Below are 16,609 nucleotides of genomic sequence, written 5' to 3' on the forward strand. Positions count from 1 at the left end.
CCACCTACCTATAACCACCTACCTGTAACCAACACCTGCCTGTAACCACCTACCTGTAACCAACACCTGTAACCAACACCTGCCTGTACCCACCTGCCTGTACCCACCTGCCTGTACCCACCTGCCTGTAACCAACACCTGTAACCAACACCTGTACCCACCACCTGCCTGTACCCACCTGCCTGTAACCAACACCTGTACCCACCACCTGCCTGTAACCAACACCTGTAACCAACACCTGCCTGTACCCATCTGCCTGTAACCAACACCTGTAACCAACACCTGCCTGTAACCACCTACCTGTAACCAACACCTGTACCCACCACCTGCCTGTACCCACCACCTGCCTGTAACCAACACCTGCCTGTAACCACCTACCTGTAACCAACACCTGTCTGTACCCACCACCTGTACCCACCTACCTGTACCCCCCACCTGCCTGCAGCCCTGGGGCCACCAAACCACACCTGCATGGCACCGCGGGATGGCCACAAGGCCACCCCCAGACCCTGTGGCCCCAGGAGCTGTGGGACAGCCACAGGGAGCAGGGAGAGCTGCCTGCAGAGCCAGAGGGCCGGCAGGGCAAGGACGCCTCCGGGGAGCCAGTGCCACCGGGAGCGTGCCCTGGCACGGGGACACTGCCCGGTGCAGGAGCAGCTGCCACATTCCCGGCAGAAATCCAGGGGTTTTTCTTCAGCCTGGTGGCCTGAGAGCCAGGGAACGTGGTTAGAAAGCCAACCCCTCGGCCTGAGGTGCACCAGGTCTCTGACACTGCCAAGAGAATTCCAGGAATGAGGACTTTCTGCTTTCCTCAAACACTTGGATGTAAAAAGTTAGTTTTCCTTATTTAATCCCAGTGGACTTTATCATTTTATTGTTTCTATGTGTCCATGCTGCTGCTTTCAGGTTTAAATTGGGCAATTTGAAAGATTTTTGTACAGCTGGAAAATAATTTTATATATTTAACTGGTTTGATTTCCCTTCTTTTTCCTGCTTTTGCTCTACTTTGTAACTGAATGTAATTTTTAGATTTTCCTTTTCTTTTTTCTCTTCTCCATTCTGTAACTTTTCAAAATTTCTGCAAATCTGGAAAATTCCCAGTTTGTTTGATTTTCTTTGTTACTTTCAAATGATTCCAAAGTGGAGGAAGCGCTGTAGAAGAGACTGAAAGGAAAAGAGGGGGGGAAAAAGGAAGGAGAGATCTGCAAGCAAAGAAATGAGCTCAGAGATCACTCAAGGCTGAGTAGAAATAAAATCGAAATTTTCCAACCTAGCAAAATGTATCTTTGGCAAAACATGGTTGTGGGAAATGTGGAAAAATGAGGAAAAAATGCTTTTTTCTGTACCTTCCACTGAGTGGGTGCAGGTTTGGAGCAGGGATGCTCCTGGCCTTACCCCAGTCTGCCTGTGGAGTGTGTGAGGAGGAGGATGGGCCTGAGGCTGGAAAAGGTGTGGAGGGAGTGGGATCTGAGGGATCCACCAGGGTGGTTTGGTTCCTGCTCCCTTGGTGAGGTTGCTCCACAGGTTTATGGCTCAAAGCTGGGAATCTTGTCCCATGAAATGCAAATGTTTGTCCTTGGAGTCAGATCCCTCACAAGCTCTGAGTGTTCCTGGTGTTTGTCTCTGCGGCTGCCAGAGCTCTGTAATTTGTTATCCTGACAGGTAAGATGCCAATGTTTGGGAATGAGCATTTACCCAAATTAGAATGAGGAAAAATGAGTTCCTGGCAGCACGGGAGTGCCCGAGCTCTGCTGCCAGGTCAGGGCCCAGGGCTGCCCGGGCCTCACAGGAGCTGGCAGCTCCACAGAGGGGGTTCTCAACCTGATCCATCCAAACACCCTCAAACCTTCTGGGGAGAAACACCCTGGACCTTGGAGCTGTGCCAGTGCAAGGAATTGCCACGGACAGGGAAAGGGAAATCAGGCTGAACTTTAAAGGCTGTTTGCTTCCTCTGTGTCTCCCTTTCTGGCTGCCTGCACTCCTGGGGATCTCTGTGTTCCCCTGCTTGTTTTTTTCCCATAATTTTTAATCATTTCCCATTGTGGTGGCCCCAGGGGACAGTGTTGCTCCAGGGGACTTGCAGGAAGATGCTGAGGCCACCCATGGGCTCAGCACAGGGAGTGTGGGGTGGGTAGTAAACCCAAAAGGCTCAAAACTGGCGCCAGACTTTCCAGTGCTCTTGGGAAAGATGTGAAATGTTCAAATTCCTGAAAATCCTTGTATCAGCTAAAACGTGGAGACAGATGTCAGATCCTGGAATGTGGCAAAGTGATCAGAAGAACCTTGTTAAAGCTAAATTTAGTCACAGAAGATACAGAAACCCACCACAGAACAGGCAGCAGGGCAAGGGTGAAGACAGACACACGATGGGAATTTCCACAGGAGACCTGGCAGATGAGGAAAGGAGATTTCATCCATTTAATTTTCAATACCTGGACCAACAAATCCTCACCTTGCCCACAGGACAAACCACTGAGTCTATGGAGAATGAAGTTAATTTATAGGTGAGAACTTGGGGATTTATGGCCTTGAGTGCCCAAATTACATCCTGTAATTCACCCGGAGTTCACCCACCCCGGGATGAGTTCAGTGCTAACGGTGAGTTGGCCATCAAAAACAACTTTTACACACAAAATACTCCGTGTTCCCTACCCTTGGAGCCAAGCCTCAGTCTGCCACCTCTGAAGGATGTCATCAATGCACCTCGTGTGGGGGACAAACACAGCTCTGCGTCCCCTGCTGGCCCCAGGCCGGGCACCAGCACTCGGCGGTCAGCGGGCACTCACATCCTTCCTTTCAACCTCAGTGTGATGGGAACAATATGGATTGCATTGCTCTGGAGTTAGAGACACCCCGGGTGCTGTGCCAGGAAATAATTCCCTAAAATAGGGAGCTCAGCCACACTTCTCCTGACTTCAATTAAAACTTGGAGGAAAATGAAAGAGAAATTCAGCTGGCAACTTCTTCCAGTCACCCTCTTAAAAGCAGAAATACAGAGATCATCAATCGAGTGTAGAATGAGAGCAGGGGACTTCTCAAGCAAATGTATAAATAGCTTTTATTGGTTCTTTTTCAAACAACACATATCGAGACACTTTGGATTTAAATATCCAAAACATTTTGGATTCAAATATCCACCAGGAACATGTTGGTAGCTCTGGTTGTGCAGTATTTTCTCTGTTGCTCGTTCTTGCAGAACCCATCCTGGTCCTTTGCAATGACAACACTGAGAGCTCACTGAGGGTCCTTGGGCACATCCTGGAAAAAGGACTGGATGCAAACACCCCCTCAGAGCCCACAGCTCCAGGACTCTGCCACGGAGGAGAGCTCCCAGTCCAAACCAGCATCCCCAGTACCTTCCACCTACTGGGGGCACAGACCCAGCTTTAGGATTTAACTTGAGCCCAACGCTGGAAAACCAAACCAAAATCCAGACCTGAGCACTCCCCAATGTGAGCAATTTCCAAACCTGAGTTTCACAGATCACCACCACTTCTCCAGGAAACAAATCCTTCAAAATACTGGCTCCCACTTCGATGAACATGTTTCTGCAAGGACAATAATCCATGTTTTCCTGAAGGAGCTGATGTGCCCCGTGCCTCTGGTGCCACATCCCGGTTACCCTTCAGGGATGCCAGTCTGGGCGAGTGTGTGGCCTCAAGAACACCCAGGAACAACTGGGCTGGGGCAGCGCTGCCTCGCCCGCCCGACGCTGCGGTGATGGGAACGATGCCAGGGCTCTGCCAGGGAAGGGCTGGCTCACACCTGGGGCTCGTCACCTCGCACTCCTGCACAGGGGACGGAACTCGGGCCCAGCCCTGGGCCAGGCAGCACGGGAGCAGTATCCCCTGGCAGGGTGGGAGCAGTGGTGGGACGAGCTGGCTTCCAGCTGCGGGCAGTCCTTGGGGAATCTACGGCGCTGGATCCCTGCTGCCAGTGGGAGTCGGGCTGGATGCCCTTCCCGAGGTCCCTGCCAGCAGGAATTTTTCTGTGATGTACAGCGGGCCAAGAGGGTTGCCAGGAATGTCTCAGCAGCCGCAATCACCACTCCAAAACAAGCTGCAAAGCACGGCCCCAGAGCCTCCCTGTGCTCTCCAGGGGTGGCTGTGGTGATTTCCTTCTGGGAGGACTGCTAGGAGAAGGGAAATGAGGAATAGACTGTCAGGCCACAGGCTGCTGGGGGGAAAAGGGGAAAATGTGATTCACTTCCTTCCTTCAGAACTCTGCGTGTCGGTGATGCCCAGAGCAACTGCCCCTGGATCCCTGGCAGTGCCCAAGGCCAGGCTGGACATTGGGGCTTGGAGCAGCCTGGGACAGTGGGAGGAGTCCCTGCCATGGCAGGGGTGGCACTGGATGGGCTTTAAGGTCCTTCCAACCCAAACCGGTCTGGGATTCCTGAAGGGAGAGCGGCGCTTGTGGCTGCTCCCAGGCCCAGTTACACCACGAGGAACAACACTGGTTTCTGCAGCTCAGAGGAACATGGAGAACGAGGCAGTTCCCTGGTAAAAGTTTGTAAGATAAATATGAAATGTAGTGATATTTAGCCAGGCAAATGATAGGTAATCACTGATTGCTGTAACAAATTTAACTACTTGGGCTAAACTTCTTTGTTGCTCACAAGCAAATCATTTGTGTTTCAAATACTCTATTTTGTTCTGTTATTCCCTGAAAAGTTCCTGTGTTCCTTCTTGTGAAGTGTTTGCGAACAGCTCCTTCTGATCACACCTAGGCCGTGCTGGTCAGGTTTTCCTGCCCAGACAGGCACATCCACGCCTGAATGCGATGGTGGGATCACACCTTCCGGAACCAGGGACAAACAGGAGCCTTCACCCACAAAACTCCTGCTTAAATCGTTGTTCCCTCCCTGGTGCTAACAGCCTGTGCTTGGAAACACAAATTCCAATTTCTCTGCCATTTTTGCTGTGCTGACTAAGGCCCAGGTGGGTCACATTCTCAAATCCCAGCAGGAATTTCCAAGGCCACATAAGGTGTGCACCCCCCAAGCCCCCTGCGCTTCCATGGGCTCTGCTGGACGGGATTGCCTGGAAACAGGAACCATAGGCTGTGCACCAACCCTGCCTTCCCAGGGCTGGTTTGTGAGAGCTGAGCCCAGCTCCGGGAAGCCTTCCAAGGAAATTTTACCCCACAATTCCCCCCGCCCCCGAACAAAGTGTTCCCCAGCGTGTCAGACAGCAATGGAACAGAGCAGGCGAGAAACGCTGAGGCATCGCACACAGGCCTCGCATGCAGCACGGGGAGAAATGGAATAAGCTGGACATTATTTTTCCAGCCATTCCAATTCCAAGCTCAGCTACCCATGGGACTAACCTTGCCTGCTTCTTGTTGACAAGTCCTCTAATTCATCCCAATGCTGATGACTAATATTCCTTGGGTAAAATCCTTGACCTTGTTGAGGTCAAACGCAAAACTCCTATTAACTCTAATAGGGCCAGAATTTTCCTTGGATCCCTGCATGTCCTGGTGGTACCTTTGCAGCTTCCTGCACTCCCCAGGCTTGGCCAGCTGCAGAACACAATGCCCTCCCTCCCCATGGACACCTGGTCAGCAGCCAGGAGTACTCCGGGGAGAAAAGCTGCATCCCGAACTTTTAGCAGCATCAGGAATTAGCTGTGCCTCCAGCAGCCTGCACTGAGGCCATCCCGTGGGAGCTGTGGGATGTGACCACCCGGCAACGTCGCTCCTGGTGCTTGGGAGCAACGACAGAATTCCTGCAGCTTTTCATGCTCCAGTGGCAGGAGGAAACAAGAAATGGGGTTTGACTGGGGTTTTTTTCCACAGCAACAATAGAGACATGCCTGCAGCAGTTAGGAAGGGTTTGTATTGCACCTGTGAAGGAGCAGGACATTGATTAATTAGATGTCGAATTACAGCTACATTGAGTTGGCTCAATTATTCCATAAATCTCCCCACTGTCTAATTAGGTGAAGAAAGAAGGAAAATCAGACTTGATTCATTTGACTGCTTCACTGAAATGACCTGGAGCTCTCAAAACAGTTTGTGCTGGGGTTGGTTTTGCCAGGACATGGATGTGGCTGGCTGGCCCTACCTGGGTCCCCCACCTGGGACCCCCAATGCCCCAGCCCAGGGTCTCTGTACCACCCCAGGGATCCCGGTCCTGGCCCCTCCAGGGGATGCCCCTGGGCCCAGGCAGCCCTGACAGCTCTCACAGTCTCAGGACATCCCAAGATTTAGATTGAAATCTAAATTCAATTTCTACAAATATGAACATTGTAATACAAATGTTGTGTCCATCTTCTGTGGATATTCACTCCCCATCCCTGGAAGTGTTCAAGGCCAGTCTGCATGGGGCTTGGACAAACCTGGTGTAGTGGAAGGTGGCCCTGCCCATGGAACGAGATGGTCTTTGGGTCCCTTCCAACCCAAACCCTTTTATGATTCTATGATAATCCTGGCATTTAAGTGACTGTAACTTTTAGGACACACCAAAACCACTTGGTTTTTTTAGGACAGAAATAAAAATATGTTTACACAATAGCTATTGTTTAAGAGCCAAGCTTTGCCTCCTGATCTCTGCCCTGCCCTTCCCTTCTGGCTCCTCCTCAGTAGGAAAATCAGCGTGGACACATGGTGGCTGTCTGTCCTAGAGGGGATGAATGGGTCCTTCCCAACCAGGCTATGCCTTCGCTGGGAGTGTCAGAGAAGGTGGCTCGTTGGGGTTGGTGGCACCACAGCCACCCCCGGGCACTGCTCCACCACTGCCTTGGATGTGGTTTTGCCACCCAGAGCGTGGGTAAAGATCATTGAAAATCCAGGATCACAGAGGGAACGCCAGTGCCTCCAGGTTGGGAGCAAAAACCCCTGTTTTTCACTGGCAGCTCCTCATGGAAAAGATGTGTCTGTAAGAGGGTCCTTTGTTCGTAGGGATTTTTTGTAAAGGATAACTTTGCGTAACACTCCCGCCAAAGGCTCCAGGCCTGCCTTTGGTGGAACAAGGCTTTCTTTGGGAGTAAACAACAGGAGAAGGCCACATGTCACAGAACAGAGCCATACCCGGAGAGCCCAGCCTGGCTGTGCTTCAGGGCCTCTAGCCCAAGGGAAAACATTCGTAGCCAGGGGTGTTGTTTTTGCTTTGAAGGATGCAAGTGTGAAGATCCTTTGCTCCAGTGCAGGTGGTGTTTAGGCAGCAGCAGAGTCTGTTTTTCCAGCTGTCCATGACTGCCTCAGCTCAGAGAATCACAGAATCTCAGACTGGTTTGGATTGGAGGGACCTTAAAGACCACCTTGTCCCACCCCCTGCCATGGGCAGGGACATCTTCCACTATCCCAGGCTGCTCCAAGCCCTGTCCAACCTGGCCCTGGACACTGCCAGGGATGGCTCTGGTTCCATGAATCCCTCTGTGTCCTACTGCCCAGACAGCAGGGACCAGGACAATGTCAGCAGCAGGAAAATGATGGAAGCACAGTGTCCACTAACACCTGACAGTCCTGTGATGGAGACATCTCTCTTTTATTTGGGCTCACCTGTGAGGTTACACAGCACTCTGCCCCTCAGCCATCGCTGCATCCCAAAATGTGGCTTGGGAAAAACAGCCCTGCAGAGTGGTCAGCTGGTCTTTGCCAGAACTGTCTGGAATTTTCCCATAAATCATGGAGCAAACAAGGCTTTCTGAATTCCTGGAGAGGTGGGCATAGAGAGGGCAGTGCCTGGGCTCCTGTGCTGACGGAGATTCAGCTGCAGGGGTTTACGCAGTAATGCACAGGTGCCAGAGTGATAAAATGGGCATGGAGAGGAAGAGCAGGATTTGCTGATGGAAGGAGGGGATTGTGGCTCAGGACTGCTGGGTGGTGAGATTTTTTGGCTCACAGGCCAAAAATGTTTGGCAGGAAAAATCCACCTAAAAGAACAAGGTGCTTGGCTCTGATCCATGAAGCTCCTGGATGTGCTGGAAGCTGGGTGGTGACCTGGAGAAAGCTGTGGTGTGGCCTGCTTGGTCTTGGACTCCTCAAGAGGAATCCCAGGAGCAAGATGAATGCTCATATCCAGATGTTTTGGGGTTCAGGAGGTGGTCCTAGCTGGTCCCACCTCCCTGTAGGTGCTGCTCTGGCTGCCCAAGGGAAGCAGGTGAGTGTCCAACACCTAGAGTTTGGTGCTATCCCAAAGGAGCAAAGAGCTTTAGGGACAGCCTTGCTCTGCTCCAGTGACAGAGGGAAGGGGCAATAATTTGGGGGAGCCCAGCCTGTGAAATCCATCAGCCTGAAACCCTGAATTGGGTGCTTTGGTGTGGGGGGGGGCATGGGACAGCCAGAACTGCTCCATGCATGGCTGAGATTCTGATGCTTTCAGCTGCCTGAGTCACTCAGCTCTTCTATTAAGCTCCAGTGCAGTAAAGATGACAATTATAGTAAATGGTGACTTTTCTCTTGATAATGATGTATGCAAATGGGCTTTAAGGGAACAACTGAATGATGCTGATCCCTTCTAGGGCTCCACTGTGACACCAGAGCAGGCGTCTGGCACAGTTTGAGTGTAGAATCACCACGAGTCTTGTTCTGCTGCACAACAGGGTCAGAAGGTCTTTCTTCCAGCCCTCCTGGCAATACCTGCAGGCACAAAAGGGCCACTAAATCAGAATTAACTCCTTTTGAACCCGACATAATCCTTTATTAGTACAGTCCTATTTGCAACTAGTGCAGGAGGAATTTGAATTTCTCTTCTAAAGACCCCTGAGCTTCCCACCCTCTCCCTGGAGGGGCTGAGCCCCTCGGCCTCCCTCCCCTGTTTGGGGGAGGATCAGAACTGCAGGATCCACTCCTAACTTCTGTACAGCCTCTGCCAAAGCTGCTGGAGACAGGCACCACACCGTGGGTGTTATTTTGATTTTTTCCAGTTTAATTCACCTCAAAATTGAGTTTTACCTGAGGTCACTCACAAATGTTGTGAAGTTTTGGGTTGTTTTGCAGTAAAGTGCTGCCTCCTGCTGGGTGCAGGGCCCTGTAAAAGAGACTGCTCAGGAATTTATTATAGAGGATTTCTTTCACCTGAACTTTGGAAAAGGCTTTGCAGAGATTGCTGAGCATTATTATTATATATACTTGCCAAAACCCATTCTTTAATAATTTAGGGAAATACTAGAAAATGATATTGTCAGTCTTTCCAGAAACTAGAGAAGGCTTAAAGCATCTTTAGGAATCTCAGAGTTCAGACTCTGATTTGTTCCAAAAATGAGTGACAGAATTACTCAATACTGTTGACTAAATGGAGACATAGATATTAAAGAAAAGCCTTACTCTAATACATGATACTGTACACTGTGGGGAGCATTGCTCATAAAGGCAGACATCCCTATCTCTGTCAATCCTTGAACAAAATGTCTTCCCACATCCTCATAAATGACCTATTAACATGATTTTTTAAAATTCATTTTATTCCCTTGCATAATTCCCTTAACTAACAGGAACTGAAAATATTCTGAGACATGAATATCCCAGACTAAATTTATACACCATTGCACCCTGGCAATGTACACCTTCGATATGTTTAAAAGCCAATTTTCTCTTGGTGTTCTGGGGACAGAGAGCTTATTGCTGACACCTATAACTAATTACTTCAAATAACCAATTTCTTTTATTTACAAATGGCTCACGGGCTGGCTGGCAATATCCGGGGGTGTTCAGTATTGCTGCTGTTATATCAGTAAGGAAAATCTTGCCCACACATTCTCACTTTGATTTCCCCTCCCTTTGCTGGGGAGGCTCTTGCTGTCCATGTTCCTTTTGCCCGTCCCGTGGCTGAGGGGGTGACACAAAAATAACCGTCCTGAGGCTGTTCTGCAAAATCCCAGCAACCCACTAGATGGCAAACAACCCCTTGAAAAGCCCACAAATACAGCTGTCCTATATAAACAAAGCCAGTAAAATTCACCACAGGCAAATCGCTAATGGAATTACATTTTGGCATTTAGTTAACCCCAGACCACAGTGAAGTCTGTCAAAAGATCATTAGTAAGATATAACAGTAAAAGCTGTTTCACATTCTGGAATGTTGAGGTACAATATGAGCTTTTATATGGAATGGTTTGGGTTGGAAGGGACCTTTAAAGGGACACTTTCCACTGTCCCAGGCTGCTCCCAGCCCCAATGTCCAGCCTGGCCTTGGACACTGCCAGGGATCCAGGGGCAGCCACAGCTGCTCTGGGCACCCTGTGCCAGGGCCTGCCTGCCCACCCTCCCAGGGAAGAATTTCTCCCCATATCCTTACAGAGTTCACCCTCTTCCTTCTGTCAGTGTGAGACACACCTCAAAGAGGTTGTGCTGCCTTCCTGCACTGCTCCGCTCCGCCCGTAAGGACAGAATTTCACACTTTATTGCAATCAATGGGAAATTCACCACTGACTCAGAGTTCAGTGGAGATTTCACTCAAATGCTGCAGGAGAAATAAAGTCCCTGACAGAGCAGTAGATGAAGAGGCAAGGACCTGATGGCCCTGATCTTTCTGCTGTGAATCATTCTCTGAGGAGGAAAAAATAGCATAAAAGACCTCTTGAGGTTAAGGAGACACTTGAAAATGCTTTAAAAGCAGAACAAATTTGCAAAGCTGTGAAAAAAATGCTTGAAGAGCTCACAGACCATGACAGGAATTCATTCCTGCAGGGAGAAAAGGGGCCAGCACCCCCAGCTCTGCACTCACTCTGCTCTGTGCCCTCCTTGCTTTGCCAACTGGTATTTTAGCACTTGGATGATAGAAGTAACCACTTGTTTAATATTAAAGCAGCTTTTTTCATTTATACACACAAAGAGCTCTTCCTCACTACCACAGCAGTGAGTTGTGGCCACAAAAACCCAGCAGCAGAGCAGGAGAGGGTGTCAGCCCCTCAGAGCCCTTCCAGAGCACATCTGAGCAGCCCTAGAGCCTCCCTGGTTCCTCTGACCATGCACACAGACAGCGCTGCTCTCCCTGCCCTTGCCTTACCCTCACCCTGTGCTGATCACAGCTCAGTAAATGCAAATATGCAAGTGGTGAAGTGGTGAACGATTTGCTGGGTATTTACATGAGGTGAAGCATCTCTGTACCGGCTGTGTCTGTGCAGGGGAAGCACCTGCTGGCACCGGTGGGCTGCTTGCAGCTCGCCGGTTCCGTCCCAGCGCAGCTGCTCTGCAGGCCATCAGATAAGAGGGTTTCGGTGACAGCCCTGTCCCCGCAGCAGGATGTGGCCTCGGGGTGCTCACACGGGGCCTCGCTGGGCTCGCAAACGCTGCAGAGCTGCGCTGTGTCCCAGCAGCCTGGCCGGGACAGGCACCTGTGGCTCCGGCTGCACAGAGAGGGGGCTCTGGGACTGGAACGCTGCAGTCGCTCCCTCAGGAGGCTGAGTGCAGGCTGAGTGCCACAGTCATGACAGAACCGCCCTTGGTGGCTTGTCCATGGCCACGTGCTCCTCAGCTCCTGGAGGTGGCTTGTCCCTGCTGGCACACACTCCTCAGCTCCCACCCCACGACAGCCAGGTGAGCCTCGCCAGCCAAGCCAGCCTCATCTTTCTTTTTCTGTCCTTCAAAGCTGCAGACTCATGAGGAAAGCTCTAAAAATAGTTTAGGCCTCTCACTGTAGTAACAACTCTCCTCCCGCCAGAGCCAGAGCTATATCTGTCCCTGACGTGAGCCTTGCAGGACACAGCCTGTTCTCGTCTGTCCCCTCTGTGCCAGTGGCTCTGCTGTGACCTGCTCCAGCTTAACCCCCTGACCTGCACCTCCTCGCTCCCTCCTGCACCGCTCAGCTGGGGCAGGCTGGGGACACCCACACCTGCACACAAGGACACAGGAGGGGACTGCACACAAGGACAAACCCGGGCACGTTCCCAGCTCAGGCCTTTCCCCATCAGGACGATCCAGGGTGCAAGAGCCTCTTGCTGAAGCAAAGTGGGTTTGGAAACCTGGTCCGTGCTTGATGTCATCCTCTCCCAGGTGCTGTTTTCCCAGTTTGTTTACCCCCAGCTGGGAACACCACCAGACCCATGGCAGCTTCACTGGGCCAGATGGGATTTCAAGTACTGGCAGGGATGTCACCCGGGCTGCTTGTGCGTTTGTCCCCGTTCTCAAAGGTGGCCAGAAGCGTTTGTGACCCCGCAGGACTGGCTGTGCCGAGGGATGGAGCTGTGCCACTGCGGGGACGTGAAGCAGCCTGTTTGTTTCTGTCACACCTTCACGGTTTCGGGCGTCACTGGCAGTGCTGAGTCAAACCCGCGGCACAGCAGAAACCACCTGCCCCCGGAGGCACCCGGCAGCAGAGATGTCACCACATCACCCTCATACTTCGGGGCAATTACCTACACCAGTGCAAAGCTCTCCTTCCACCTTCTGGATCTGCCCACACAGAATTCCAGCTGCTCGTGGCCAGGCCATGCACAAACACACCCTGTGGAAGAGCTAAAGCTGCTCACACCCAACCTCTCCAGGCAGTGAAGCCCAGGGATCCAGCCTTAAAGGTCATTACTGTCACTGATCTACACCTCAGTAGGATTGATAAGGTCCAATAAATCAAATTCCAAATGCTTTTCCTGGCATACCAGCGTGTCTCAAGGAGAAAAGCAGGGTTGAGTTCTAAATGTGCTGTAAAACAGGTTTGAACTTCAGTGACTTCAAGCCTGATGTTCAGTTTGCAAATGCATCAAACTGCTATATTTGTGTATTTATTTATATTAATACTACTGTTGCAGATAGGTGAGCTAGTGAACATCAGTCTGTAGGAAAAATTGACTTTAATACATGGTGAGTGTTCCTTATTTCCTTGTTTTCCCAATGCCTTGCACTGCTTTGATGGAAGTTCAAGCAATTTGTGTATGTTGTGATGAGAAACTTGAAGCCTTGAGTCCATAGACTCATGAACTGAAACAGGCTTAATTTAGGCACTAAATCTTCAGAAAAAGCTGTGTAACACTCACAGAAATGCAGATTTACTGAGAAAACAGAAAGCAACAAATGTTGCGCCTTGAGTATGAGATTTGAAGAGCAGAGATTTTCCAGTTAATGCAGCGTATTTTACATTCTAGATGACAGAATAATTGAAAAAAAACCTGCTTTCATACATGAACAATGTTTAAATCGTTTCTTGATAAAGACTTCAAGCCAGTCACCAGCTGTGCCTCCGCTGCAGTAAATAAGAAATGAGTGAGAGGAATTCCACTGAAACCAAGGAGGGAGGGATTTGGGGAGTGGAAGGTAAAGGCTCAGTTAACCTGAAACAGAGAAACATCTATGGCCAAGAGTATCCCAGCTCCCCTGGTTTCACACCCAGTTACTCACGGTGCAAACTGCAGGGTGTGACTCCCCTGCTCAGTTCCTCTTTTCTCTTTCAAAACCAGTGAGTAAGAGCTTAAAGAACTCGCCCTCTGGGAACGATTTCAAATAATCCTCCTTGTTCCTCTGAGCTGTTAATTCAGAGCCCAAAATTAGAGTCTCTGTGAATCTCTCATAAAGGTATCTAACGAATTTCTCTTCAAGTTATAATTTGGCAGAGCAACACACTGTTTATCCAGCTGGAATAAATCCCACTGCCAAGTTTTTTTGGCACCAAACTTTTATCTCAATGCAAACCCAGTACTCGACACATCCTGGGGCTGTACTTGCCATGAGAAGTCCCGTTCGAGCTGATAATGCACATTTTTATCACTGAGATGGAAGAGAATTCCAGATTCTCAGTTAATTTATCACATTCAGCATGAAGAATTAAAGTCAATCTCCTAAATTGTTTGATTTTTAAAAAAACCACACAACTTTCAACTAATGTTTTACTTGGAGATTTTAGAATTCAATGAGTAAATTGATCAGTAAGTTGATTTAAGCATATTCTGCATTGTCTGAGTCTTGTCTATTTGATATGACAGCAGAAACTTTTAGATATCAGCTCATGTCAAAATAGTTTCCTGCCTAAATTCCTGTCACGTTGTTTTCTTACAGCCATCATTCCTCAAGGAAATCAGATTTTTCCGTCGTCAAGGATTCTTATTTTCCCAAAATAATCCTTTCTTTTTTGTTAAGGTAATTGCACACTGTAATTTGTAGTAATTTGCTAAGAAACCCTTTGTATTTTGTTCCGGGAAACATTTGCTGCCAAGCCACTGAGGTGATGTCACTGACCACCAGAAGGAGGGTTTGGGATGTCCAAAACTCGCTTTCCATGAGGTGTTTTGTTTTTTCCCTTTTTTAATCGCTCACCTTTGGTGTCTCTCACTGCAATCAGACACCTGGAAGAACAAAATCAGTTTACATTTGTGTACAACTGATTTGAAGAGGAGCTTCCGTGGCCTGCAGAGTTCCAGGCTGAAGGGTTCCAGGAGAACCAGGCTCGTTAATGCCTCATCATGACTCAAGCAGCAATTATTGATTGATGCTGTTTTCCAGCAGTGTCCTGGCAACAAAGCAGTGCTCCTGCTGCCGAGGGGACAAGGCACTGCTCATCTTTATTGAGTTCAAAAATACCCACATAAAAACATCAAGGATCGTAAGAACGGTCAGGAGGGTTGAGCTGCGGAAGAAGAGCAAATACAAATCTCTTTTTGAGCTTTTTGAAATATCAGCATGTAACCTGGAAAACTGGAGCACATTAAAACCAATAAATGATGGGTGTGTGCATGGGGGGGGAAAAAAAAAGGGCAAATTCCACTGCGCTGACACCTGCTGCTTCCATGACTCGTTTTTCCTCCTCTCCAGCCCCTTTGGCACGCGGTGGGAGGGAAATGGAAAGTGCTGCTCGCCTTCTGCAAATACCACATAAACCCGGGATTTTCACTTCAGAATAATGTGAGGGTCAGAGAACTGACTCAACTTTTCCCAGCTCTCGTTTTCGTTACTATTTCTTTAACCTTCAGTGCATTCCGTGGGCTGTAAATTGCTTTTTGCCATTGCAGAGGTGTTTAGCACCAGTGTTGTGGGTTCACAGGACTTTTTTTGGCTCTGTTATGACAACTCCAAAGACTGTTCCAAGTTTCTAAAAGGCCGGTGCTCTTCCAGGTTGGTGGTGAGATTTTTTTTTTATTCCCTGTAAAATTGTTTTTAAAATCCCAGGGATTGTACAGCACACGGCTATAGGAGGGGAGCTTCTCAAAAGGGCCAGGAAAATTGGGTGAACTATTCCAAATAACTGAATAATAAATAGCGTCCTTTCCAAACAGCCAGAATCGCTGCTGAGTCATGAACCTGCACATGTAACTGCTCCCAACTAAATGCTTTATTTCCGTTAACTACTTTGGTGATAGTTACAGACTTTCAAGCCCCAAACTATAATTGGAAAAGGATAAAAATCACACTGTGGAGAGCTTTCTAAAGGACGTGCTTGTAAAAATGGAGAAGTTTATTAATGACTGTAACCATGACACAAAATAAGGCGCTGCTCCACACCCTGTGAGGAGGATGAGCAGACCTCGAGCACCTCAGCCCCCTCCTCACAGCTGATCCCGTGGATCCTGAGGGAGCTGGGAAAGGGGCTCAGGCTGGAGCAAAGGAGGCTCAGGGGGGACCTTGTGGCTCTGCACAAGTCCCTGACAGGAGGGGGCAGCCGGGGGGGTCGGGCTCTGCTCCCAGGGAACAGGGACAGGAGGAGAGGGAACGGCCTCAGGTTGGGCCAGGGCAGGCTCAGGGTGGACACCAAGAGGAATTTCTCCGTGGAAAGGGAGGTCAGGGCCTTGGCAGGAGCTGCCCAGGGAGGTTTGGAGTGCCCATCCCTGGAGGTGGCCAAGGAAGGCCTGGATGTGGCACTCAGTGCTCTGGGCTGGTGACAAGGTGGAGATCAGGCACCGCTCGGACTCGATCCTGGATGTTTTTTCCAACCTCTTGGGAGTCTCTGACCGTTCCCGAGAGACCCCCGAGCACAGGGGCGGGAAGGGGCGGGGCCGCCGCCCGCTCCCCACACAACATGGCGGGCACGGCCTCTGAGGAGCCGGTGCCACTCAAACCCAACGAGCCAATCAGAGGCCGCGGCCGGCGCGGGGGGCGGGATTTCCCAGTTAGCGCGCGCGTGCGGTTACGGCGGCGGAGGGATCTGCGGCGCGCGGCGCGGGCTGTGCTGCGGCCCTTCCCAGAAGTGACGCAACCGCCGGGGCTTTCCCGCTCGCCGCGTCCCCTGTGGTCGCGACAGCGGGGGATGTCGCGACAGGCGGGGCTGGCCACGAGCGCTGAGCCACCGCTGGCGCCGCCCGGGCGGCGTTCGGGCGCGCGGTACCCCGAGGCAGCGGCGGGTGCGGCCGCTGTGCTCTTCCGCCGTGAGGGCGGTAAGCGGCTGCTCCATGTGGGAATGTTTCATTTATTGTGAATTTATTACTCACAGCGTTTAAAACTGCAGGAGCTGGTTCATTTTTATTTTGCTTTTCCTTAATAAATGAAGTTGGAGGTAACTTTCCGCTGGACGTTTCCCGTCTGGAATGGCGCAGCCCACCTTTTGCCCACAATCACCTTTTTATTCAGGTTTGGGGTTTTTTTTGTCTATGTGACGTATTTCGAGCACCAAAAGCTCTAAGACAGGGCTTTGATCCAGGACACGAGGCCTGCTTAACCAGCTATGCGCAATTTCTGTGTTTTATGTACCTATTCTGTACCGTGTCTCCGCCCATGACACGGTTACAGTGGATTGACCCTGAACGAT

Source organism: Coloeus monedula (genome assembly GCF_965178545.1).
Source record: "Coloeus monedula genome assembly, chromosome: 10".
NCBI classification, from domain to species: Eukaryota; Metazoa; Chordata; class Aves; order Passeriformes; family Corvidae; genus Coloeus; species Coloeus monedula.